This window comes from Plecotus auritus, assembly GCF_963455305.1.
Source record: "Plecotus auritus genome assembly, chromosome: 3".
NCBI lineage: Eukaryota > Metazoa > Chordata > Mammalia > Chiroptera > Vespertilionidae > Plecotus > Plecotus auritus.
The window spans coordinates 190,984,205-190,995,555 of NC_137772.1; the positions used below are offsets into that span (position 1 = coordinate 190,984,205).

The 11,351-nt window shown below is 43.5% G+C and overlaps 1 protein-coding gene across 11 annotated transcripts in view; it reads right to left on the reverse strand.

The window, feature by feature from the left end:
- The window catches only part of PPFIBP1 (PPFIA binding protein 1), a 172,257-nt gene extending 167,935 nt beyond the window's left edge, over positions 1–4,322 (reverse strand). For 6 of the 11 annotated variants that reach the window (XM_080658924.1, XM_080658922.1, XM_080658923.1 and 3 more), the window contains exon 1: positions 4,061–4,302. The gene's annotated coding sequence lies outside the window, so the exon portion shown is untranslated. Of the gene's footprint in view, positions 1–4,060 lie in introns of all 11 variants that reach the window. The other 5 variants (XM_080658927.1, XM_080658926.1, XM_080658925.1 and 2 more) reach the window with 1 other exon arrangement.
- Positions 4,323–11,351: the final 7,029 nt, after the last annotated feature.

Below are 11,351 nucleotides of genomic sequence, written 5' to 3' on the forward strand. Positions count from 1 at the left end.
AGGGCCCGATTTTTTAATCTAAAACCCAGTTTGTTGTTCTAGGTCCTTCAACTTGGAAAAAAATATGGAAATAAAAGAAACTCACCACTTGGCTTTTTGAAACATTATCAACTAACGTCAAATAGGCATCAATAAGGACTAGACTGAAAATGAAGAGTGTAAAAGAAACACTAAGAGTTTGTATTTTGTGTTTAGTTCAGTTTAGTTTTTGAATCCATTAGCTCCATATAATATAGCATCAATCTTTGGGGTGGTGATTATATGACAAAAGCTTCAGGCTTTTCGACTAGGGCAGTGGTCAGCAAACTGTGGCTCTGTTGACTAATGAGTTTGCAACCACTGGACTAGGGAAAAGGTTCTGACATGCACAGCGATGAATTTGAGAAACTAATGACATAATAAACTACAGATGCAAGGAACTGCACCAGCCCAGAACCGTTTTTTGGATAGTGTCAACTTTTGGATAATTTGATGACTGATTTAATTACGAAATGATCAATCTTTAGTAGAAAGGAAATGCTGGCTGAAGGGCAGACACTTTGTTCCCTTCATCCCCAAACACTCAGCATCACTAACCTTAACAGCTCTGAATCTAATACTTAAATGCATCTGTTAGACCATGGTGAAATTAATAATCATAATCATGGCTCCCTGAAAGATTTCATGATTGGCTGCTCAGCTGTGATATTTTTTCTTCTCTCAATTTCAGAACTAATATGGCTTTCTAGGGAAGTCTCTGGGAAGAAAAAGCCATCATTGTGTAGAATCTCTTGCCTATGTTTTCACCATGAAGCAACATTTCTTTAATAAAGAATCAAGACACAGACCCAACGGTGAATGTATATTCATTCATTAATTCATTCATTCATGCGTTGTTTTGAAAAGGTGATTCAAATCAGGTCAGAAACATGTAATATCTTTGAAAGGACGGAATGATGAATGAGGTCTTTTAGTGAACAGTTTGGAAGATGTGCTATTTGGGATATAGGTACTTTTAAAAATGGGGGTGAGGGGTTGAGGGAGTCAATGAGGAAATAAAGGGGACATATATAATACTTTCAACTATAAAGATAAACTTAACAAAATAAATAAAAATGGGAGGTGAAAGGCTAAAAAAGGTATTTTTAATGTAACAAATTACCAACATAATTTAAATTAATTACAAAATGCAATTATTTCAGGAACATAAAAGCAGGTTTTAAAAAGAAATCAGCTAGTGAGTAACTGAGGTGGGGGGGCGGGGAGGGGGCGAGGAATGACCTTGTTCTGATATATCTCATGCTGGTACAGAGCGACACAAAAAGACTACAGAAACAGTACATGAACTCTCCTTCACTGAATTTGTTTCCAAAAAATGTCTATGGTGGCCTTGAAATTAGGCACTATTGATCTGGAACTACAGTGTGCCCTAGATTTCAAGTCAACATTTGTCCACAAAGGCCAGATTACCAGAACTATTGACAGTTGCTGATCAAAGATAATTAAATAAAAACCTAAGCCTAGCCCTAGCCCGTTGCTCAGTGGTTAGAACGTCGTCGGCCTACGGACTGAAGGGTCCTGGGTTTGATTCTAGTCAAGGGTACATGCCCGGGTTGCAGGCTCGAGCCCCAGTAGGTAGCCAATCAATGATTCTCTCTCATCATTGATGTTTCTATCTCTCCCTCTCCCTCTCTGAAATCAATAAAAATATATTTAAAAACAAACACACCTGAGCCTACCTTTCTCAATAACAAACATCTTTCAAGTTTTGTCCTTTGGAAATACCGTGTTTTACTGTATCACATCTGCCTCATAAACTAGGACCACGAAAGAGAAATATTGGTTAAAACTAAGTATGTAAAAATTACTGCTATTACTCAAAAAACTGTCAATAAAATTTAAAGCTTTGGTATATTCAAGTCCCTAAGCCAGGACTAGTTTCTTAGGGGGAGCGGGCGGGTAAAGGGGGGAGCCTAAATCTGAATTTGGCACATCAGGATAACATCCCAAAGGTATTTTTTACTTGACTGGTTTTTGCAGCTCCATCCCTGGGTATTACAAACTCCAGTTTGAACACTCCATCAGCCAGGGCTCCAGTGAGCTCACATCAGCACACGGGAATTCCACATCACCTCCTCTTTCCTACTGAAAAATACTGTGTTTTACGTGCTTCCTACAGAACATAAATAGAAATGACTTGTCCCCCAGGATTTCAGAGCCATCAGGAAATTTCTGAGTCTAAAACACAAACCAAAATGAAAATATTCTGGCCTTTCCAGTAAAGCACACCATCCCTTTGCAAAAATCCTGCTCTTTCTCCACCCTGTGCTAATTAATTTTTTCAGAAACTGAGAACAATATAGAGCCAGGTGGTTTTATAAACAGCCAACAAAATACTTCTTTCTAGCTCTGAAATTTCATTGTCATCTGGCTAGAAAGATCGAGAGCCCCATCTATGAAGTCCTGTAACGCCACACTTCCTGACTTGGTTTTATGAGACATAATGTGGTGGCTTCGATCCTTCCTCATCTCCTGGAAATGCCCTTTGGTTCAGCCACCGGGATGCAGCTTTCAACTCACAATGAAGTCCACACCCGTTTCCTCCCAGACCAGGCAACAGAAGGATCCTCACTGTGAGGAACAGTGGTGAATGAAAAGGGAAACTTGACTCAGGAGTCTCTCAGCCCATACATTTTTTTCCTGCTCCAAAAGAAAGAGCCTTAAGCACTGTTAAGTGAGAGTTCTGAATCAGTTTGTGGAGGTTTTCCCCCCAGAAAATCAATCACACCCAGTTAGTCACCTGGGCACACAAATCTCCAAGCGGGGGTGGGGGGGGGGGAAGCTTTGAAACAGGAAATAAAAAATTACAATTCTATACTTCCAGTTCTCAAACTATCTTTTCCTCCCCTCCCGGTAGGCAATTGCTTTCCCTAATTACCAAACTTGGACACTAAACCAAACCCTTGTTCTTTTTTTTTTTTTTTTTTTTTTTTTTGTTAACAGTAACTGGTTTGTTGTTTTTTTTTACAAATATATCATTTATTTACTTTTTTTATCAATTTCTTTATTGATTAACGTATCACATATTTGTCCTCATCCCCCCATTCCCATCCCAAACCCCTCCCCACGCATGCCCCCAGCCCCCTGTTGTCCGTGACCACTGGTTAGGCTTCTATTGCTCTCTGCACTTCTTAGTGAAAGGAAGGATTTGTTTTGGTCCCACATGTTGAAAAATACATGTTCCTATAATTAAGAGTTTGTATGCCACGCCTTCTGCCACATTTCCCTGTTAAAACTCCCTTTTCTAAAAACGATCCCTGAAAACACAACTGCCAGCCCTCATCCTTTTCTCAGCCGCAGAACACAGATCTGAAGATCTTCAGCAGCCTTCCTAACCCCTCCAGATCACAGAGTGGGCAATGATAGGGATTCTCGGTTAAAATGTAAGAGTGAAAAGAGCTGGAGTTTTACAAGTGTGGTCCCAAGAGACTAGTTTTCCCACAGGCTCAAAATGAATTCACCCCAAGTGAATTTCTCACATGCTGACTGGACTATATAAAAAGATTTCTTATGTTGCTATATATCAACACATAAGAATAACCATTACATTCTTTCAGTTAAATCCCACTATGTAATAGGCCACACAGGATCTAAAAAGATACAACACTTTTGTTCTCTCGCAAAAAGCCTCATTTTTTAAGACAATATTTCATAAACTTTTTGTGACATTTTAAAATACTTCTCCTTCTCTTTCCCCTCCCCCCCCCCCCCATCATCCCAACCCTCATACTTCTCTGATTAGGGTTCCCAAGTATTATTGGGAGACCATGGTATACGGGGAAGGGGGTGGTCTAAGGATACAGACAAGCCCTTACACGTCCAATCCTGGAGGTATTTTCACACATAAGCTCATCGGGAGCCCGGAGTAAACCTTACACCACCACCCCCAAAAAAGTGCCCGATCCCATTGGAAAACAGGAGTAAGGAAAGGAAATCGACCCGGGAGGAGGAGGAGCAGCTGCTGCAGCCACACAACGGTGCCACTGCTCTCGGGTCTCAGAGAGGAGTCCAGCGCCCTTACCTGGGGGTGGGCGCCGCCGGCACTAGTTCCAAAAGTTCTGGTTTACCTTCCCCCGGAGTTCAAAGCCCCAGCACTCTGGCCCCGCCACGGGCTAGCAAACCCGAATCCGGTCCCGTCCCGCTCCCGCCGTCCCCACCCTCTGGGCCCTACACCATGTCAGGAATCCGGGCAGACACCAAGCTGGGAGCTGACATCACTCCCGGGCCCAGGTACCTCCCCCTCCCACCGCCGCCTCTCTCCTCCCTCCCTGCAGGGATTAGCCAAAGAGCGTTCGCAGGGGGGCGGGGTCGGCAGCGCCCCGGCTCCCGCTGATTGGCCCGGGGGACAGTCACTCAGAGGAGCCAACTAATTTTATACATTCCTCGCTGAGCCAGACTAGGGCTGGAAGTGGGTGTTGATGGAAAAAAAAATGCTGCCTTTCCTGCTATCTCTCAGGAAAGGAGATGTATGGGGAAGCACCTCGCGGGTCGTGGTTTTAAACTTTTCTTTGGCGTATTCACTACATCCCAGATCAGAAATGAAACTAACCCACCCAAACCCCCTTTTTAAGAAAAACCACTGCCTCTGTGTCACGGGCAAGTCCGAGTCCGGCGGTGCGTGGAGCAGAAAATGGCTAGCTGTAAAAATCATGCAAATAAAGGAAAACGCCAGCTCACTCTGCTCCCCTTTTACCTTGGGACTGCTGGGTGTTCCCCCTAGACGGGAAATTTAGAACTTCAAAGGCACTTCGGGAAAATTTGGAAGCCAATGCTAGAAAAGGCGACCAGCTGTGAATTGTTAACTTGCAGCGTTATCCGACCATGTGACTGCTTTTGCTGTTAGCGATGAAAATCAATCACACCACGCGAGCTTCCAGGCAAATAAAAGTGGAATAAGAAAAATTACTATTTACCTGTTTCCCAACCTTAACGCTGCTGTTTTCATGCACAACTGAAAAGGAGGGGAACTCACAACTGAGCTGAACAAGCCACAAGAGAATAATTACTGTTGAATGGAACCAATTGCAGAGGCTGAGCTAACAATTAAGAATTAACTAACATTTACCCTCGACGGATATCACGCTGTATAATCCCCTGGGCTAACAGGACAGAAAGATTCTCAGGAGATGGTTCTTTCCATTTGCCTATCTGCTCCCAGGCAGAACGGTAGGGTGAGAAGTGGCTCTATGTATATGAGGTATATAGGTAGCTTATTATCCATCATCTTCTGGAAGTACAATGAATTCATTATTGACTTTCTGTTGGATTAGGTTGTTTTTGATGAATGACAATGTTGTACATTTCACCATTCTGCCAAAATTTGTAGAGGGATGCAGAGTCCAACACTGTGCCTCATTTAATCCTCACCACCATCCTGTAAAGTAGGCGTCACTGGCCTCATTTTTTTTATCTAACAGTTTTATTTTTTAATAACATTATTTTTATTGTTGATACTATTACAGATGTCCCCACCTCCTGCCGCCATTAGCCCCATTTTAACACAAGAATCAAAGGCTCAGCCAGGTTACCTAAGTAAATTTCTCCAGAACACTCAGAACTGGGGTTGAAACCAAGATCCATTGGACTCCAAAGCCATTTTTTCTCTTTACTTGAAAGCGATGACTGCCCACAATCTACACTCATTCGAACACTATAATGCTAAGAAATAAATAAAAATCCACAGACCTGGGCCAGTGCTCGCACAGACCTACTTTATGTTATTGCCATTGTTAGACCTACACAATTCCAAGCTCCTACCTTACACTGCTGACTCCATTTTTCCCCAACTCTGTGCACCCCTACCAGATGAGTTTTCTAAAACACTGTTTGGTTTTGCCATCAAGATCTTCCCCTCTAAATTCTGGCCCCCCTTTCTCGGCAATTCTTGGCTAGCCAGTTAACACTCTCCCTAATCTGGTCTATTTACCTCTCCCACCTTATCTCCCACTTCAGTCCTGGGAAACACTGCTACAGACTAACTGGTCTCCTCACAGATCTCAGCTTGATTCTCTTCTTCTGGCCTAACTGGAAACCCCACTCTTCTGTGTGTGGGGGGGGGGCCGGGGGGGGGAGGGGAGGAGGGCGGGGAGGGACAGGGGGAGGTTGTTGTTTTTGTTTTAAGACCTATTTTCTTAGCAACTTTCAAATATGTAACACAGTATTATTAACTATAGTCACCATGCTGCACATTACATCCCCATGACTATTATATAACTATTTTATAACCAGGTACCTTCTGACCCTCTTCTGCAATTTAAGTCCTACCCTTCTCTCAAAGCTTAATTAATCAAAGTCCTGTCCTTGCTGTGCACTACATGGACAGAAAAAGGGCTTGGGGTCCATTGCCCAGTTCTGCTACTTACTTGCTGTGTAACTTGGCCAAGTCACTAAAACATCCATCAGTTACCTCTTCTATGAAATGGGGCTGATGATGCATCAAAGGTTATGTAAGCTTTATTGAGATTGTACAGATGTGTAAACATATGGTAATATATGTCTAGCTATATACATTTTCTATCTTCCCAAACTCTGAAGAGCAAGATCCATGCTTAATATCTCTTTGTATTCTTTATACCCAATTCAAGGGAAAAAAACTCAATAAAAATATAGGACAATAAAAATCAATCATTGATCACCTCTAACCCCCCTCCATTCCTTAAATAAACCAAACCCCAAAATGCCTCCAAATAATCTTGAAACCAAAAACCATCTCTCTCTCTCTCTCTCTCTCTCTCTCTCTCTCTCTCTACCCCCCCCCCCCGCCCCCCCCCCCCCTTGGCCACAGTCCTCCTCTTTTCCCACTCTGCCACCATTCATGGGACAGTCCTTCACCCTGTCAGATATTTTATGTACCAAACACTTAACCTGCCTCTTAGCCACTCATCCTTCGCTCCCACAGTCAGGGACACACTTGTCTGTCGTGCCTGTTGCCTGCCTTGCCCTCCCAGATGCCTTCTAACAGTGGCTGAGTGGCTACCAGTCATTCTTCCAGCCCCAGTCACAGGATGGCTACACTCCGCTCACATTCTACAACCAGCAGCAGAAGATGAGGGAGGGAATGTTCCACCCCCATAGGGATGGCAGGATAGAATAACAGGAAGTTGCCTCCCATCCCCTCCACAGCTGGAGTGATAACAGCTGCCATCAGAGTCCGGAAAACAAAAGACTCAAGAGGAAAACTGAAAACTGGCCCCGGCTGAAGCAGTAGTGTTCAAGCAAGGGGTTCCAGAGTGGGTGAGAAAGGAATCAATGGGCCAGATTTCAGGATCCTTCTCCCCAGCCTCTCCCCTCCCCCTTAATCAGAGTTACAGCTGTTCTCTGTTCTACATTTCGCCTTCACCATAATGCTTCATTTTTTAAAAGAGACTCTCTAACACTTAAAGAAATATACTGAAACCACTGGCCTCTGTGTATCTTAGGGAAGCCCCAAAGAATAAAGACATCTCGGCAGAAGTGAACTAGGGTGTCCAGGGAGCAGCGACCCAGAGTTTACCCACTCCTCTGAATCTTAGCTGACTTAATAGAAAAGTCTATTTATGACTTCTGTGGTTTCAACATGAATCAGCTCTGAAGATCAGATATCTATTTTCTGCCTAATTATTCTGATGATCAGCCTTACCTTTAATACCTATGAATTTTGCCAGATACTATCGCTATGGGGTGACGTGTGGAGGAGGACACTTTGAAAGCAAGAGAAAACATACAGAAAATAACAAAAGTAGAACTTGGAATGGATCCTATAGGTCATCTGATGCAACTGCCTATTGGAGGCAAGAATCCTTTCCATAGCATTCCTGACAAGTAGCCCTCTAGCACCCACTTGAATTTATCTGGCAGCAATGAGCACTTGAGCTAGAAGAGCAGCCCACCGCTAAAGATCTTTCTCCTAGCGGGCCAGGTCCTGCATTTCTGACTATTCCCCCAAAGATCTCTGTCTTGTGTCTCAATTTAATCCTCACAACCATCCTATAAGGTGAGTGTTATTAGCGCTATTATGACATAAGAATCAACGGCTCAGCAATCTATAATAATAAAATTGTAATATGCTAATTAGACTGGACATCCTCCTGACGTCTGGATGAAGCTGGGGCTGAGAGGGAAGCCCGGGTCCCGGGTGCCAGAGGGAAGCTGGTGCGGGCAGCCAGGGGGAGGAAGGCCTACTCTTGCACAAATTTTGTGCGTGGGGCCTCTAGTGTTACATAAGTAACTTGCTCCGCAACACCCAGAACTGGGATTGAAACCAAGGTCTCTGACTGCAAGCCATTTTTCTTTACATGCATCTAAAGCATTGATCGCTCGCAATCTACTCGCTTTCAGTGCTCCCCACTAGAGTAATAGATTGAAGACTGACTCTTTTTATTACCTCAGCCCCAAGCCTGTGCATGCATGAGGACACTTTCCCTACTTAGTTTGTTTAGATGTAGATACAGGAAAAGCTCACCCAACTCATCAGGGTCATGTCATCTGCCTGTCTGGTCTTTATAGGCTTCCGGCTGCAGGCCTCTAGAGCGCAGTCCTGATTACTCTAGATGCCTATCAAAGCACTTGAATGTCTCCCCTCTACCGCTTTGAACTTATCACAGTGCTTCATACATTTGGACTGTGCAAACTGAGTGACTCTGTACCCACATCCCCATTTTTGCCCATTACTTCTAAAATTCATCTCACAGGATTATCACAAGGATCTGATGAGATGTCATATGCATGATGACTGAGCATGTTGCCTGACACATTGTAAATCATCAGCACACACATTTTTATTTTTTAATGACATAAAGCAATTATAGTATTATTTTTACATGTGGCTTATATCCTGCACTGACTATAAGTTTCTTATAGTCCTTGAGGGCAAGATGCCAATTTTTTCATCTTTATGTCCTTTATGGGATTTAGAACTATGTATTGTCCCATTAAAAGTCAACAAAAATTTACTGAATGAGCCCTGGCTGAGTGACTCAGTTGGTTGGAGTGTCATCCTACACACCAAAAAAGATTGTGGCTTGGGTCACCAGTTGGGCGAATGTGGGAGGCAGACAATTGAAGTTCCTCTCCAACATCAATGTTTCTCTCCCTCTCTTCCCCCTTCCTTTCTCTCTAAAATCAATAAAAACACATTCTCAGATGAGGATTAAAAAAAAATTACTGAATGAATAAATGCCATCTTTTGCTTAAAACTTCTAACCTTCTATTTAGAAATTCATGAGGAACTTGACCAGAGTGGTCTTAAAGTGAGGTGGGATAGTAAGAGGCTAGGAAAATTCCTTGACAAGTGGAATGGGAAAACTGAGACAGATAGCTGAACAAACTGGTGGAGCAATTTATAGTCAGATACCAGGGCAGAAATGCCCCGGTACCTAGCAATAGGCAAAACTGGTGCCAGACCTCACCCCAGGGTGGCCTTTCTTCCCCTGGCATATCGCTGGTCATGTGGTTTAGACCTTTCAAATCACTGGTCATGCGGTTTAGACCCCTCCTGACCTTTCCTCCCTAGAGATAATATCTAGGCCTCAGTTGTATTTCAGCTTCAGGCCCAGAAGAGCAGCAAAACCAGGTGGGTGGCATCAGGACTGGCTATGGTGACTAACGACCCCCTGCCCTACTGCTGACTAATCAGTGGAGACCAGACCCTGAAAGATACATCTGGAAAAGCTGATGAATGTTCTATTGAGATGCTTCCCTAAGACCTCCCCTAGACTCCCAGCCTTTAAAACCCTCAAGCTGAAGGTCCCAGGGCATACTCTTCCTCCTGGGAACACACCCATGCCTTTTCCCCCCCCACACACACACTTCTCCCCACTAAGGTTGCATCTCCTAAACTGTAAGGACCCCATGAGACTTGCAACCAGGGGAGCAATGGGCAGTGGCAGCTAGTCCCAAGCTACCCCCTGAACCTGTTTCCAAGGTCGTCCCCTTTTCTCTGACTTCCCACTGAGCTGACAGCAGCCCCACCTTGGCTCACTTCTTTCCTGTGGCATTTCTAGAGAGCCCAGTAGAGCACCACCTAAGTCTCTCCTGTTGCTTCTTCTATTCTAGGCCCTTCCTTGTTTCACTGTCCCCAGCTTTAATAAACGTCCTTTCAAAGTCACCTGGAATTGTGTTGTGAAATCTTCCCTGCACGAAGTCAAGAACCCACACACTACAGGCCAGCCCAAGGCAGACCCACAGTAGACCCACTCTGGCCCCATCCCTTTCCGATAACAAAAGATCTTGGTTGTTCTCATTCCAGTCACACTGATGAACACAGAGAAGGGGAAACACAAAGTATACATCATGAACCCACATTTAAATGAAGCCAGCTTAGCTTTCAAATTCCTTCTAAAGGAAGTTGCTGCTTATTCTGTCTGATTCTAAGTATGGCATTGCTGATAACCAAGACACCATTTTAATATCCTTTCACTGGAGACTGTCACTATTCATCTACCACCACTGATAACAATTCTGAATCCAACCCTCCTCCTTATTCCCTTTCTGCCCATGGGGACAGGTTAGAAGTCTACCCAGTGACTCCCTCCAAGCAAAGCTTTATTTAAATCACTCTTTCCTTATAACCAAGATGTGCTGGTTATTCTCTAGTACCTGCTGGATAAATCCAAACACCTAGTTACAGTCAGTCAACTTCCCCAATTTATCATTCTCTTTAAAATGGAAAAACATTTTAATTAAAAAGAGAAACTATGTCTTTTTTCATGGTCTTTGATTAATGTTCAATTAGTGATTAAAGGAAACAAATTAAATTCCCTCAAACAATTAACCCCATTTACAAACATGGTAAATTGAATTTACCAAAAGCATGTGTCTGATTCCTATACTCTGAAAGAGGCCAACAAGAAGGAGAATTAGCCTTTTCAATACATAACAGCAATTCCTACTTTCCATTCCATGCGGATGATATGCATAGCATTCTTCCCAAGCCGGTCAAACCCTCCCCGGGCTGTCAGGCCTTTTCAGGGTTGATAAGTCACTGCCATTCCTTCCTACCAACATGCACTGCGCACAGACAGCCTCTTTAGAGGTCCTGGGAACGTGCTCAATCAGGAATAAAGCATTACGCATAAGTGACTCCCATCTTGATTTTCACCTGCCACAATATTAACTAATAAAGTTCATTTCTCAAATAATATATCATGGCTCATTATTAATCACAATTTTCCCAGTGTGACATTGTGGGGCACCCCATTCTCTGGACCAGTGCCATGTCTGATGCCCAGGCCTCTAACTAATTCATTCATTCCTATCCCACCGACCTGTTCAGCGAGACAATCATTAATTTACTGTGGCTTTATTCAGTCTCTCCTAATCCTTAACTAGAATTC